The following is a 15,588-nucleotide window of genomic DNA, read 5'->3' as shown; positions in this document are numbered from 1 at the left end:
GAAAATATCCAAACAACTACTGAGAGAGAAAGTGAATGGAGATAAATGCACATTGAGGAAGATACTGTGGGGGCTGTAAAGGAAACAGAGGACGAAATTCTGTAACCAAGATGTCTCACAAGATGATTAAAAAATATCAATATCAATATCATCAGGAGAAGCTGCTAAAATGTGGACAGTTTAGTGAATCCAGTCCTCTTTGTGTCACCTTTCCTTGAGACAGTCATACTGCACAGTACTACACACACACACAGACACACACAAAGGCGAACCGGTTGGAGGAATGGGTAGAGGGCACGAAGAAAAGGGATGCAGAGATTGTCCATGGGCTGGTATCAGCCGTGCAGAGATGGCAGGAGGGGGAAGTGGGATCCATACACATTCAGACACACACACGCTCACAGGGTGTGGCTTTTATTTACCTGTGAGAAAAAGGCTTATCTCGCCTACTGCTGTGAAGCTAAAGAGAGGTCTGACCTCACCTCCTCTATGCTCCTCCGCCCCCCTCCTCCCTGTTCTCACCTCTTCCCCTGTGGCTTGAGTGTATGTGTGTGCGTGTGTGTTTGCTGTGTAAAAACACAGAGGGCTCTAACCTGCGACCTGGAGCACACGGCACGTAAAAATGATTCACAATCTTCTCTGTGTGGCGCTGTTCTAAGGTTTTGTCTTTTGTAACTTTCTTCAAGGAGAAAAGATTTGGCTCCACTCAGGCCTGTGGACATAGAAACATGGCTGCTTGATGTGGTGCGAGTATGACCTGACCACCTCACGGCCTAAAACAGTGCTTCTTCTTCACAAGGGTAAAACTTTTTGCTGCTGTTTCGCCCACATAACCACTACGGTCACGATCAAATGCCAACTGTCCAATTGTCTGAGAGAGAACACAAGCCAATTCAAAAAAACAACTTCGTCCATCTGGCAACACAGGTGCAGCATTAAGAAACACACAGCAAAAAAGCCCCAGTGCAACCAAATTGAGAAAGCGTCTCAAAAACTACAACAAAACGTAAAAATACTGCGACAGATCTAAATGTCCGCCACTTTTTTGTGTCCCCTGGAAACATTGATGTGACAGTTGTCTACACGTGTTTCCCGGGGGAAATCTACGAAGTGACAGACCTATAGACCTGTAGATGTATTTTTAGTTCCTCCCGCAAACGTTTCCGTTGTGTTGTAGCTTTTGCAGCGCATTTCTTGATTTGGTTGCGTTGTGGCTTTTTGCAACACGTTTCTTAATGCTGCGTGCGTGTTGTGTCACCGTGGACTGTGTAGATGTGCAAAAGATGTTTTTGAATCTTTCCCCACCAGTTAATTGTTATTTGGTAATGACTACTCATTGACCAGCACTTTACACTAGCACTGAACCAAAACTTTATAAAAACACTATTAGCGGATTATTGTAATGTAAACGACCTAAAACCAAACCAGGAATAAAAATGTGTACAATTCCTTAAACTATGATCCTGGCTTTGAATAAAAGCAACAAAAGCGTGGCGGCAGTTTGTAGTTTTAAATAAAACGCACATGCCGCCCACTTGTGTGGAAACTCATGGGGAGCTGAAGATGGAGTCAAAGGAACTTTTGCGACGAAGCCAAGAAATTAATGAAGAGAGAAATGGACATCAGACTGCTGGAAATCTGTACTTCGATTTCTTTGAGGAACAGTCTATTATGACAAAATACGTTTGGTGTTTTTAAATCCTAATTTAATGTAAGTGTGGGCTTAGAAAAAAAACATGTTTCCCTCACAGCGTTTGACTGTAGCAGCAATTGTGTGGCCGGCAGTGACAGATGTGCTGCATTGCATTTCTCTTCATGAAAGGGAAAAAAAAAAAAAAAGAAAGAAATCATGTCTTGTCCTCCACATGTCTGCTCTCTTTTTAGAGCTACTGAGGTCTTGGCCCCATTACACTGATTTACACACACTCTCTCCCTTTCTGTCTCTCGCCGCGTCTCTTCACGTTAATAGCGGAATGTAGATGAGCACTTTTTCACGAAGAGCCGGCTGACTGTGCGAGGCACGAAACTGTGTGACTGTGTGTGTGTGTGAGAGTCCTTCTGGCCGAGGGGATGAGAGGGTAGTGACAGGGGTCCTGACATGCTAAAGAGGCAGAGTAAATGGGTTTTTCTAAAGCAGTAGAGGAAATATCACCGTTTTTTACCAGGCCAATTTATGTCTCCTTATCGGTTCCTCAAACATGTCGCTTTAGCTACTGCTGAATGGTAATTACCACTCACACACACACACACACACACACACACACACACACACACACTTAGAGAAACAGACTTGTATTTAAGAACACATTCGAGTTCTCACGTGACGGCCTCACCAATCCGTCAATCCACATAAATAGCCATTCAAGACACACCCACACACACACACACACACACACACACAATGGATAAATAGCCATTTATGCTTATCTCATTCTAATTCTGATGGCCCTCCCTACCCCATAAACTGTCTCAGGAATTGGATCACCTCAGGCAGATTATGATTATGGTCATCAAAAAATCACATCACAGACTTCATCGCTGCTCCCTTTTCTTTCTTTTTTTTTTTTTTTTTTTAAATTCTCTGTCTCTCTCTGCACATGTTTATGCTCCTGCAGTAAAACTGTTGCCGTCCAAAATGTCAACTGCTGACTTCAGGGGGCAAATACAACATCTACAAGTTGCACTGATACTTGGAACAGTGGTGAGGATTGTCACTTGTCCACTCAGGAGCCACTGAGGGAGAATAAACCTTCAACCTGAAAGATAAATGACAGATCCCAGAGTTTCTGCCTATACAGGCTGAGAAGCACTGCCAGTGGCCATGCAGTGCTTAACTGCCGGCGACACGAGTGGGGGCATGTTGCGTGTTTACTTGCGTGCTTTCTGCATGAATGGCGCAGCCATTCACATGCAATTAATAATCCCCAGCTTTGATTCTGCAGAAATTAAGTCATGCGACAAGAGAGTGGGTGTTGTAGTTCTGCGTTAATGGATCTGTACGTATGGAAAAGTCGGGTTTCTATAGTCATATCAGCGACATAGTTTGTGCACGTATGTCTGAGTGTGTACTGTGCATCTAGTTTGTTGGAGTGTGTGTGTGTGTGTGTGTGTGTGTGTGAACAGAGGTGGTAGAAATACACAAACTCAATACCTAAGTAAAAGTCAAGTATTTGCCTAGATCCAAGATAGATGACACACAAGTAATAAGTACACGCTATAAAATGCACTGAAAGTACTAGTTCTGTATACTAGTATACTGCATATAATGGATTTTTTAAAACTATATTTAATTTGGTGCTGTTGTAGACATACAAGTGCAGGCTTTGCTTGACAAACTTTCAAATTTATAGTAATGAATTTTGAATTCTGACATGTTCGAAACTTAAAATAAAAAAACATATTGCAAAATGATAAATAATAAAACATTTTGGACTGTCTCAATTTGGTTGAGTCCAGTATTTGACTGAATGTACCACCTCTGTTTGTGTGTGTGAAAGGTCACAGTCAATCAAGTCAACCAAAAGTGCCAGATGTCAGAAAGTTTAATAAACTGTGTATGAATATGATTTTTGTGGTGCAAATCTTAGTTTCAGTTTAGTTTTTCTGTTGCTTTGCTTTTGATCTGATTTTAGTTCTGGGCCGATCAGCCATCAAACATCCTGCAGAGATTCTGCAGAGATTCTTTCTTAACTGCACGTTAAAACAAAGCAAACGGGAGCCAAACAAACTGCTTTCTCAGTCCAAAGTGCAGAATTAGTGTAACCTAACCTGTGATTTGTGTCTGCGTCCACGCCGGCCTGCTTCCTCCAGTGTGGACACATCCTTCTCCAAGGCGTTGTTGCATGTCTCTGTGTGTGTCAGTGTGTCTCTGTGTCTGCACGTACCAGTGTGTTTGTGTCTAGTCTGTGCATAGGATTGCCTGAGTGTGTGTGTGTGTGTGTGTGTGTAGTTGTGGCCTGTGGTAGCATACGCCCCTCTGACCTTGAGAACAGAGCGCTGTGTTGTCAGTCTGAGAACTATAGCTAATGCTAATGCAGAGGGAATAGTTCCATAAAGTGCAGCTCTCGCTCTCTCGTCCACAGTGGTTTGAAGTCTTTCACTTATGGGGAGCAGGAGCTGTCCAATGTCTCTTTTTGTTTCATTCAATATCTTCCTCACGCTTTATTGTGTCTTCCTGTAGTTTTGTCAAAAAGCCGTTTCTCGCTCTTTCTCTCTGTCTTTTTCAGTTTCAATCCATGTCTCCGTGTAATCTCTCTTTTGTCTTTCTTTCTTTCTGTTTCTTTCTTTTGTCTCGTCATCCTGTCCTTTGCTGACCCTGCTTGGTCGATGTTGTTTTGCACCTCATTTCTGTGTATTTAAAACACACATGTGTTCACACTGTGTGTTCTGTTGCCACTTCTTCAACCACAGGTTGGTCCTGAATCCACGTCCCAGACATTAAGTCATGTTAACGAACAGGGTGTTGACCCAGTGAAGGACTATTCCGGTATCATCCCGATTGAGAAATAATTTCAATTTCTCTCTTTCACAATTTGTCTCCATCTCCGCGTGTCTCTTGTTGCTATAGATGTAATTGTTCTTTCCTAATTTGTGTTATTACCCAGGATCTGTCACAATACAGGCTTCAGAATAAAAGAGCTGTAGAGTGAAAACTGCAGCTGTACAACCACTGAGCCACGCTGGGAAAGAAATGAGTGAGAAACAAAAAGATAAAGATGCCATATTGTGAGTGAGTATGCTCAGCAATCCTGTTAGAGGCTACGTCTATATTCCCATTCTGTTCGATTGTATTTTGAGAGCAGCCGAAGCGTCTTTCCCTGAGAAACTCAAAATTTAATTTGGAGCCATTGTTTAGTCTGCTTCAAATCCACAATCCTTAATTGTATGAAATGTGCTAAAGCTGTGATCCATGATCCGTGCCAACGAGTCAAATTATCTGGTCTGACCTGGCTCGGTTGTCGGGGCTGAACTCTCATCTGTGGAAATAAAACGGAGACTTCGGGCGGGAGTGTATATCATTAAATGCAGCTATTATGGTGAGATAATACTATTGGCGCTCGTGTGGTGTCTGCATATTGTGCATTGCTATGCCTGTAAGTCAAGCTCAGTGAACTCACTGATAACTTTGGACTGACATTCAACAGAATCTCCAGAAAAGTCATGAAAGTGCCTGCTGGTTTTTGATATCCCATTGAATCTGATATCATTAATGAATTTGAATTGTTGTTGTTTTCGACAGACTATTGACGGCATTTCTGCTGTGACAGATAGTGGCGTGTGGAAAATATCAGAAAGGGTGTGGCGGGCAGTTAAAAGCTGAAAGGCTTTCAAACTCCACTTCTGTTGTTTTATTGCACCTACATAACCGACACTGACACAATGTTTTCTCGAATTTCGTTTTTTTTTTTTTTTATTATTTTAAAAGCAGTGTCCAAATTCTTCTGCTTGCATGTTTTTTCATGTGTTTGCAGATATGACGCAATCTGCACTTGGGATTTTAAACTATTAAAGTAGCCAATGTTCCCTTATTGTGTGTGTGTGTGTGTGTGTGTGTGTGTTTCATGATGTGATGACAGTGGACAAAGTGCTGGGAGCTCGAGCTGTCAACCTGTCACACACTGACAGATATGCTGCTCGTACACCGTCCAGGCAACGCCACATGGATGCACACACTGTGTGTATGTGTGTGTGTGTGTGTGTAATGTTGGTCATATGCAGTCTAGGCATTGCCAGAATACTCGAGCACATACTTTATACCCTAACTCTCCTATGTGTGTGTGTCACAGTGAGAAAAACAGGCCAACAGATGAGGCCTTTGATACATCATCTTAAAAAAAAAACTTTACTTATTTGTGGTCTTAAATGTTCAGAACAGTTTGCCTCATTGTCAGCCTGATGAGCAAAAAAGCTCGAAATACAATATTGTTGTAGATGTTTTCCCGTGTTCTGGATGCAAACCCTTTCTCACACACACACACACCAAAACCCTAGTCCCCGATCTCATGTATGTCCAGTAGGCCGACAACACGCTGGTTTCCCTTTGGCTGAACCCTCAGAACTGAGGATTCTAGGTAGAGCAAGGATTACTAACTGAATGTGATTGCAAGAGTGTGTTTTTGTGGGAGTGTGTGTGTCTGCTCACGGAGGAAGCTCGTTTTTGTCAGAATCAGTTTATGCGATGAAACAGCTTTTTGAATCTGTGTGTGTGTGTGTGTGTGTGTGTGTGTGTGTGTGTGTGTGTGTGTGTGTGTGTGTGCGCGTGCCGGCTGAACAGATGGCATCGGGCTGAGAGACCCAGTGTGAGGGAGGTGAGACATCTCCCACTGAACTTCGTTACATACACACACATTTCACAAGACCCATCATTAATATCTTTATCATAATACCCTGAGTGCAGCGCAGCCTGTCTGTCACAAATATGATCACCCCTATCATCCTCACTGTTACACTCTAATTATTTAACTACCTTTGTTTAAGGAGTCAGCGTACCGTTTGGTATAATCATACATAAATGCCCCTTTAGTGTAATTCCTCACTTACACTGAGGACTTTTATTTTGATAGTCATCTAAGAGTGTTTTGCCATTGGCTGCTTTGGAAACAATAAAATAAGTGATTTGTCTGTGTGTTTCGTTTTATAATACAGGGATCCTGCACATTTCATAGTACTGTGTGTCTGTGGCTGCTCCCAGTATGAAATGGAGGGTTTATCATTCAGTAGCACATGTAGTAGTTTTTATGTGCTGACCGTGAAACGGAGCTGGAGGATGCAGAATTGACCATTTCCCATCAATTTCACGGTAACATCCAAAAGATGGATCACATGACAGCGACCCAGATGTGAAGCCACCCTAAGCCCCGGTTGCAGCATACAGTAACTCGTACACCTCACAACTTCTATGTCAGCTCACGAGACACTGGTCCATGAATTAAGGTTTTCGATAGATGTCGTTACACTGATTTTCACTTTAAATCATGATTGCAATCAAACTGTCCTAATGTAAATCTATGGCCCTGTTTTGCCGTTTATTACCTTTAATAAATATGAAAGTAAGTTGAAAAGGGTGATTTTAATTTTCCGCGTGACTTTCCAGCTCTAATTTGTGGTTTTCTGTTAGCTGGTACATCATGTACCTGATGTGATTCCAGCTAACAAATCTAAATATTTTTATGGTTAAAAAGAAATTTCTGTTTTGCATTAGCTGTTACACATAATAATACAGTATTTATCCAAAGTAATAAAATATCAATAAAGTTACAAATACTCTGACATTTTCCTGCGACTTCATTTGTTTCAAGTTCTGACACATCACACACACACACACACTCAGTGTCAGTGTGAGAGGTCTGTCACTACGTCCACGCATCCTTAGCAATAGGCCGACCCCTGCTCCAAAACGTTTAGAAGTGGATGTCTCTGCACCGCTACCGGTGCCGTTCGCTGAGTTACTGTCACACTAACAATTTTAGAACATGTTTCTAACAAAATTTGAAAACTGTCGTTTTAAGCGGATGATGCTGATCTTTGTTCTGTGGTTACAGGCAGAGGCAGCAGACTGATCTGAATTTACTGGTTAACTGACAATGCACAAAGAGACGACGGTCGGACATGGACGGCTCACTGAACGGGCCCAATGGCCCGAAAGGTCCGAGTGCCCCTGCCAGAGACTCCGAGGTTAATCTTTGTTTTAAATGTTCGGTTAAATTGCACAACGTGAAAGGAAAGAGATGTACCGCAACAAAATGCAAAAACACCTAAAAAACGATGAAACGTGGCCTGAAACTATCGAGATGTGAGATGTGAGATAAACAAAACCTATTAAATGACCAAAAACACACCAAATGTAAAAAATCCGACATCATCTTTCTTACAGTCCTTTGGCTGCGCTGTCGTTGGGGTGACTGACTCAGTGACAGACTGACTGAACGTTCACAGGTTGTTGCACACACATAAGCACATATGCAAAAAAGTCTGAACTATAGAGACAAAGATTATTTAAAGCACAGCAACACAAAGTCCTCACTGATATTTAAAAAACAACAGCTACACATACACAGGAACATCATTCATTAAAATGTAAGAGTGTTGTTGTCATGTTGTTTCATCTAGTGTGTGTGTGTGTGTGTGTGTGTGTTGTAATGGTGTTGTTTCTCTCATTTAGCTGGCTGGAGCTCGTCTGTCTTTAAATGATCCACTCAGCTCTCACAGTTTAAATGGTAATTAAACAGTAGTTCTCCTGTCAACATCACACACACGGACACACACACACACACACACACACACACACACACATACACACACACCCTCTCTCTCTCTCACACACACACAGATGCTCACAGCCCCTGCTGTTTAAATGGTAATTAAAGAGCCATTCCAGTATCAACATCTGGGCACACTTATAAAGAATGACATTAGATGACACACACACACACACCCACACACACACAGATGGAAGCTGCTTGTAAGGATATTACAAGAGCTCTCTGTCACACTTGTTCTCCGCTGACATGCCTGCACTCACACACACACACACACACACACACACACACAAGTGAACAGATACGTGCTGCACAAACGTGGCACATTTTTTTGTGTCCGGTGTCTTTAAATAGTTGCTCGCTCAAACACCAATATTCCCATAAAAACGCACACATTGTTGGAGGCTGCTCCAGCGGTGCTTATTAGAGAGGATTACCGCACTGACACGTCTTCATTAATCACAGAATCAGACAGAAGGACACACACACGCTCAGTGGAGGTGTGACTCAGGTGCCTGCCAGCCCTTGGGCCCCCCGATGGAACCCAGCTTCTCCTTGTCTCTTTGTCGCTCCACCCCTTTCTTTTCATTGCATCCCTCTTTTCAACTGTCTCTCTTCCCTCTATGTGATCTTCATCCCTGCTGCAACACAGTCCCATCATCTTCACATCTCTTGCTTCATCTCGCCACGTACATTTCTCCGACTCTTTCTAGATTTGTGCCATTGTGTCCAGGTCCGCGTCATAGTCTGTCCTGTCCACAGTGTGCTCATTGGGGCCTGTGGTGTAAGGCCGGAGAGTCAGGTATCATTCTCAGAAATTCCAGTTGCGCGTATGTGAGACGTGTCACCTGCACGTGATCAGCGAGGTGCATCATGTATTAATCTCAGGAGCAGCTTTATCACAAGAAAGTTGCAAACTGTTAAAGAAAAAGCCTCGACGGCTTTTGCCATTTTGTCTGCCGTGATTCCAACCTTACGTCTTCCTGTTTATGTTGTGCAAAAGCTGAAGTTCGTGAGGAAGAAATTGTGTTTTAGTTATGAATGATTCAGCCCTCGTCTGCGCGCAGATGATGCTGCTGTTGCCCCCACACACAGTCTGTGCTTGTCCTTTTCCTAACTAACAAAATGTGGGTGACTGAAACAACAGAGACAGATTAGAGACAGAATAGAGACATATGTCAAGTCCTGACGCGCTCTCTAATCTAGTTTCCTCTCGCTACGCTGTCCACTGTGGCAAACAGGCAGAGAAGCCTCCAAATTAATCTTAAAAAGTGCTAAAGGCTTCAAAATACTAGAGAATGTAAATGCTACAATAGTGCGACACTGCTGAACTACAGTATTTCTGGACACTAAACTATACCGATGTTATTATTTTACCTCCAAAACTGGTTGAGAGGTGTCATTGTGTCTGCAGTGGGCTGCATTTACCTCGATGAGCTCATTACTAACACATCCCTGGGATTCATTTAACCCTATATCTACTCTCCGCTAAGTGCTGGTTTAAGAAAACCCCTTCTCTTCTTTTCACATGGATCCGTTTGGAATATTTGTTGATCTGCTTTGTAGTTTCCAGTCCCAGGTGGTGCAGGGATGAGTTGGTTTCTAAGTTGTGCAACAAAAATGTGTTCGCACACATTCAGTGACTATTTAATTATTCATTCTATGTTCTTTATCTCCTGTAAAGGTTGTGTGTTTAGAGAGAGAAATTATAGCAAATTTGCGAATGTGCATGTTGGCGTGTGTGTGTCCATGTGTGCTGTGAAATGCATGCATATACTGCACGCGTGTGTTTGTGTCTTTCTCCCCCATGCTGGTATGTGTTTCTGTCGGGTATCCGGGGAACAATAAAGATAAAGCAGATGTCCTGTTTAAAGATTATCAGACTGTCTCTCCATACTCTTAGCTCTCACAAGGGACAGAACAACATTTAACAGGACCCATTTACACCAGCCAACACATGGTGGTGGGGCACTGAAAGACATAGTGAGGCAGAAGGGGGAGAAAGGGAAAAGGGAGCAGATGAAATAGAACAAAAAAGAAAAAGCAGATGAGTGAGTGATGACTTGACAAGTTGTTTTTCATTATATTTAAAGTGGGACCCTGGGTCTGAGCAGCTGCATGACGGGAGCGTTAAAATTTCTGGTGGAGATCAGCTAAAAGACACAGAATGACACAGTCAAACGGACCCGAAATGACTCAAAGTTCCAAACACGAAACGTGTCGCAACCGTAAGTAGTAAAATAAATATCCACAAATGGGCAAAAAAAGGTTGAAAAATGACCAAAAGCAAATGACCAAAAAAATGACCACAAATAAAAGAACAGATACATTTTTTAAAAATTCACAGCTGCAAGTTTTAGTCTCACACCCCTCAAATGTTCATCTCAAGTGACCAATAATTTGAGTATTTTACATCAAAATAAATATCAGAGAAAACTGCTAACATGTACAGTATCCACTCATGCATTCATTCACATGGACGTTTCATTTCATTTCAGCTTGTTCCATCATATTCACAAAAGATCAAAGTGTGTCTTTCTCTTCTGCTCTTTCTGTCTCATTCCGTCTATGCCAGCTCCCTCAGAGAGCATAATTACCAGCACAGAACGATAGCACCATTAATAACTGCACACACAGTCAGAATAAGACAATTCCCAGCATAAGACTCATTTCATGCTTTGACAATTCCTCCAGGAATCATGGCACACAAAGAAGAGCTCTTTTCCTACGACGGTCTGAAAACCACTTCAGGACTCTTCTGTTCCCGTCTTCTTCTTCTTCTTCCCTCTTCTCTTTTCATTTCACCTCCTCTCATCCTATTGCTGCCCTGACCTCCCTTTGTCCCAGCCAAACTTTCCATCCATCTGTCCGTCCAACCGTTTGTCTTCCTCTGCTCCTCTAACACACCGTGTTTGTTCTCATTTCCTTAAATCCTCACTTCCATCCACCCCTCTGTCTGCTTTACAGGCCATAAATCTCTAAAAGTGTTTATCTGCATGCTGTCCTCTCTGTTGTTGTCTACCTCCATCTATCCGTCTGTGCATCCATCTACTATAGCTGTCTGTCCTTCTCTCTCTGTGTTTCAGTCCTTTTATTTTTTATTTTGCCCTTCCATTGATCCATTTCTTCCACCCATCCATCTGTCCATCTTCTAGTTTACAGGTCGTAAATCTACAGAGTTGTTTTACCAGAGCACTGTCCTCTCTGTCCCAACATGGACCCCACCACATCTATGTGTGTGTGTGTGTGTGTGTGTACATCTATGAGTTAATCTACATAAACCTGCGCACTGTATTTGTGCACACACGGCCATGTTGTTGAGGGGTGTTCCATTCCCCACCTGGTGCCGAGGACTTTATTTTGGGAATATTTCTATAAATCATTTTGTCATTTATACATGCAGCGGCATTCTGGACACCACTGATTTGGAGTAAGGGGCTGTTTTATAAATAAACGTACAAGGAATGGATCAAATACAAACACACACACACACACACACACACACACACAGCCTAAACACATTCCAACATAAATGTGCAACCACATAAACACACCCCACACACTCTTGCTCTATACTGTGACATGGCCATAACTCACCCCACGCTACTGGGTACTGTGAAATATGACAGCCCCACAGTGCTGAAGTGGGGAGTGTGTAGGCCCATGTGTGTGTATGTGTGTGTGAGGTACAAAAACAGCAAGAGAAAGAGAGAGAGTGTGTGTTTGTCCGTGTGTGTGTGTGTGTGTTTACGGCGCACAATGACAAGAGTCCACCCCAGTGTCCTTGTCCATCTCTCAGTAAACTTTTCATTGGGTCAGACATTAGCATAGGCGGCTAACTATAACCCACATGATGGATGGAGCCACAACTCTATCTGTGATGTGACCCATGCACAGAGCCTCAATGGACAGAAAGGGCACTTCCTGGTGGATCATGCTAATGCCTCTGGTGCGGCTGGGATGGTCGCTGTAGAATTTCAATAATGTTGTCACTGAATACGTCTGAGAGAAATGCACAAGCGCGCTGTCAAAGATATTAAGTGAACAAACCAGTACAATAATGTTATCACATCAAAATTATATGGACGCCATTTTTATTTGATCTAATGGACGTTGTCTGTTTTTTTAAGTACCATCAAGTGTTTAATACATTATTCTGCAAGGTGAATATCTGAATTAAACTCTGTAGTGAATGGGTCTACTGGGCACAGGGGGTCAAGAGGCCCAGGGCCTAGAGCCACCGAAGTTACTGCTCATCTTAATTCAGGTAACATTAAAGAAATTCGCCACAAAGAGTGGATAACAACTACAAAAAGCGATGATCAATGAACCAAGAGGTGCAAAAATGATCTCGGACAGACATATATGGCAAACCGGACAAGAAAATGCTAACAATTGTGATCGTGGAAAGTAGCTACGAAAATCTTCTGCATTTATGGAAATCTCACCTTTAAAAAATGTAGAGGCTAAAGTAAACACTGGAAGCACAAACAAGCCACCGGTTGGATTTATTGTTGTGGCTGAGAGGCAGAAGCTGACCAGGAACATATTAACTGTATCATTTAGTGCGCGAATGCAACCCATGCAACGTCTGATGACATTTCTTACAAACTTACTTTGGCAATGTTCGGCGCGTCACTGTGTGTGTGCGTGTCTGTGTGTGTGTGTGTTTGTTCTGGTTCTAGGCTGCATAAACAGCATCTGAGTAGCTGATATCAGAAGACATTTTAGGAGAGCAGAGAGTGCTTACCTTTGACTGAACAGACAAGAAGCTCTGCAGGCAAAAGAGAGAGAGAGAGAATCAGCCTGAATGAAGGAGAGAGAGAGAGAGAGAGAGAGAGAGAGTGAGAGAGAATCAGCCTGAATGAAGGAGAGAGAGAGAGAGAGAGAGAGAGAGAGAGAGAGAGCCTCCAGTATGCTTCCTTTAATTAGGTTTCATCCTTACTGATACAGAGGGCAGTTGTGCCTGTGGTGATTAGCACACACAGTCCTGCCTAAGCAGTATTTTTTGTCTATTTGAGTGTTTCTTCACATTCCGTGCATTTGAAGTCAGTATGTGTTAGTACAGTTTGTGGACCAGCTCTAAATTCAAATAATAAGGTTTGTTAGAAAATATGGTTCTGAACTTTTTTAAATAAGATAAACACTTCACCTTCCGCCCTCACATTCCACCTGCTCATTTCTGCGTCTCTCCAGCCGTTCAATCGTGCTCCGTGCCACCTGCTGACTCAATTCCCTTCTGTACGGTCACGGCCAATCACGGTCAGCCTTGTGGTTAAGGGATTAGTGACAGTCCAATCGGATGGCCTCCTTTGGCTTCTGTCCCTCCAACTCTCCAGGGGACAAACAAGACACAAAGGCACACAAACCCACAACACTGGGGAAAACCACATAACAGCAGACATCCAGAACATTCTCAATGGGAGTGTGGGTCGTGCTGAGGGCTTAGCTCTGTGGCATGATGGCAGCCTGGTGGGCACGTGTATGTCTGTGGCGTTAGCGTGGGTGTGCATCTGTCCGCATCTGCTGTATGTTGGCTTTTTGCATGTGTGTGTGTGTGTGTGTGTGTCTGTATTTCACATATCCTAATATGCGATGCAGGTATAGGAGCAAGCTGATCGAGGCACAGATGATGGGGAGATGAAAAACGGATGATGACAGTCATTTGGAGTGAAATTGATTGTCTTTTCACTATGACACACACTTTGTGTATGTCTCTGTGTGAAAGAGTGATGCATCTGTGTGTATATGTGCGTGTGTGTGTGGGGGGGGTGCCAGAGAATGAGAGTAGGTATGTGTATGTTACATGGTGTACTCACAAAATACAGCAATTTAACGTCCCACTTCACTGCTGTCATAGACACTCATGCAAGTTACAGTAGGTGCAGCAAGTGACACAGTGAGTGTGTGCAAGCGGAAATTGCATCTATAATATCTACGCACGGACCAACACACAAAGGTCATTCCTTTTAATTAGCTCGTGCCGCAAACATTCCCACATGGAGCCATGATGTGAAATATGTAGAAAAATTACCATACAGTGGACACTATGGAACCATGGACTTAAAAAACAAGATACGCACACACACACACACACACACACACACACACACACACACACACACACACGGTAACATGATGACGGAGTACATAATTATCTAGTTATCAATGAGAGCGTGCTTCTGCCCTTCTTTGGACCACTGGAGTGTGTCATTACGTTTCCTCACAACCCCATCCGTCAGATGTAGGAAGCCCTTGCTCGGTTTCTCTGTCACACACACACACGCATTTAAAAGTAAAAAAATAAAAATAAAAAAAAAGACACAGCCGTTTGTTGGTAAAAAGTCCTAAATGACTCTGCACATGAAGTTCATGGATCTTCTCTTGATGACACAGGTAAAGCAGCAGAAAGGGAAACAGACACCACAAAGCTACAAGAACAGTTCCGGCAGTGAAGCTCACCGGTTTGTCGACGTGCTGGGCCTACGTGGCACCTTTGGTCATAGAGAATGGTGGAAGAATTAAGTTCGGAGACCTCGAGCGTTCAGGAGCATCTTCATGCACACTTCACGCTATTTCACAGACAGTTTTGGTGGCTGTAAACAAAAAGCCTTTTCATTACTTCTAAGATCAAGAGCACAGCAATCATCAGTGAGCATGTCGATGTGACACCTGACACCACATCCAATGTTGATGAGGATGCACAGATGGTTGTTTTAAAGTTGTATTCAATCTAATATGGACCCTCCCAATTAGCAAGTTGAAGATTTTTAAGAGCCTGATGTATCCCCTTAAGAAGAAAGACAACATTAACAAAAGAGAATGTGCAGGTATCTCATGTTGAGTTCAACGTGTCTTTTAAGAACATGCATGTGGGACGATTAGATCCAAACATGTCTGCACGTGTGTTGACGCACATGTGTGTGAATGAGACAATTGATACCTCAGCTGCATGGGGTCATAAGTTGCCTCAGTAATTCTGCACCAGTCTTGTGGTTGAGTCCTGTCAGTCTGGTCTATTCTGGGAGCGTAAACCTGAATCAGCCTCCTGTCTCCGTCTTACTGTTTATCCTTTTAATGTTTCTCTATTTCTCCCTCTTTGGCTTTCTGTCTTCTATCTCCATTCCTGTCTCTCTCTCTGTGTGCATGTGTGTGTGTGTGTGTGTGTGTGTGTGTGTGTGTGTGTGTGTGTGTGTGTGTGTGTGTGCGCGCGCGCGTGTGCACCCGTGCTCCATCCGGTGGTTTGGTGTAGGTTTCAGCCTTGTGTGGCTAAAGGAGGTTTAAGTTCCTTTGATGGACACACAGACAAAGTTAGAGAGGGAGAGGAGAC

This window comes from Channa argus, chromosome 2 (genome assembly GCF_033026475.1).
Source record: "Channa argus isolate prfri chromosome 2, Channa argus male v1.0, whole genome shotgun sequence".
Taxonomy (NCBI): domain Eukaryota; kingdom Metazoa; phylum Chordata; class Actinopteri; order Anabantiformes; family Channidae; genus Channa; species Channa argus.
This window is presented reverse-complemented; position numbering follows the sequence as displayed.